This window comes from Halyomorpha halys, unplaced genomic scaffold (assembly GCF_000696795.3).
Source record: "Halyomorpha halys isolate HHAL.00 unplaced genomic scaffold, Hhal_1.1 Scaffold345.1, whole genome shotgun sequence".
Taxonomy (NCBI): domain Eukaryota; kingdom Metazoa; phylum Arthropoda; class Insecta; order Hemiptera; family Pentatomidae; genus Halyomorpha; species Halyomorpha halys.
In genome coordinates, this window is record NW_027114287.1 from 6,938 (window position 1) to 8,623 (window position 1,686).

Below are 1,686 nucleotides of genomic sequence, written 5' to 3' on the forward strand. Positions count from 1 at the left end.
TGATAAAGTAAAATAGTTTAAATTGACTGAGGTTAAAAGTTTGAGTGTTAATGTAAAGAATTGACCAGATAGAGTAATTTTGACTGAAATTATTGACTTGAGCAGAATAGCCTGCTAAAAGTTTTTTTAAATTGATCGTTAGCAATACTAGGAAAATCCTTGGCAATGCTAAAAACATTTAGCAAAAAGCCCCATCACAATCCGATAAATAGTAAATTATGAGAAAATAAATATTGATTTTTTATATATTATCTTAAGGCCAATCTGGACAAATGGTGTTGAGCTTGGGGGTCCTCTAAACCTTCGAATTCCTCTCGTATCCAATCCTTACAATCTAAAATCCTTCATAAAATCCTCAATGTTCCTTACTTTGTCTCAAATAAAATCATACATAAGGATCTTAATGTTCCCTATGTAACCGATCTAGCCCGAACCAGATATTACTCCTTTCATTATAAACTCCCTAACCACACCAACCCCCTAGTTTCTAACCTTGCATCCTCTTCCATTCCTGACAATCCTCCGAGGCGCCTGAAAAGAAGATAGCCACGAGACCACCTAATGTAAAATGTCATTAGAGTGCTACCAATGGGTAGTTGCTCTACACGCCTGTAACACTCCATTTTAGCTAAGATCAAATTTACTAAATGTATTATGTAATATACAGTTGTAAATTTCAATAAAGATATTAAAATTTATATATTATCTTATTAGTATTGTTACCTTGTGCGTGTCTAACTTTTTAGGTTGATACTGAATTTTTCTTTTGAATATTGGTCTTATTTAAACATAATTAACGAAATGTAGGTGATCTGACTCCTATTCGGAACTATTAACAACTTTCACATTGAGTATCTCCGTTCCAAATTGTTTGCTGATAGCAATATGATCTAGTTGTTTTTCCCCACAAATTGGGTTGGGTGATACCCAAGTAGTTTGCTTTCTTGGGAGTTTTTTAAAGAAAGTGGACTTTAACACTATTCCATACTCCCTACACAAAACCTATCAGTTGTTCTCTATTTGCATTAGTTCTTCTATGTGCAGGGGATCTTCCTACTATGCATTCCTATATTTTTAATTTTTTTTTTTGCCTCAGAATTTGTTTTTTAATATCAGTGGCCATTAATTAACTTTGTAAACGTCCTACTCCCGATTAAAAGTTTAACTGTATCAAGATTTGATGAGTTATTTTAATAGGTCTGAAAACAATAATGTATAATTTTCAGTGTTTGATGCATGTCTGATACGGTAAAAAATATTATCAATTCAAGTAAATTTTGCTTGGTCGGAAAAATTCAGAAAACAATCTTGAAAAATCAGTGAATATCTTCAAGCTATTTCAAGCCAATCCAGACAACCTGAGGTCTAAGTATATAGGTGAAATACCTCATAAGTGTCCTTATTGTGACTATAAAGCTATAAAGATATAACATTCAAAAGAAATCATATAATACAGCATCATAATAATTGTCCTCAATGGGACTTAGAAAGAGCAACAGTGAGTAATTTAAAACTGCATATAATGGCCTTTCATACTGGTGAGTAGCCTCACGTGTCCTCATTACCATTATGAAGCAACAGAAATTGGTCATTTGAAATCATAGAATGACTAATTATCCAAACGAGAAGTCTCATAAGCCTCCTCATTGTGATTATGAAGCAACATGGGTTGATCATTTGAAAATA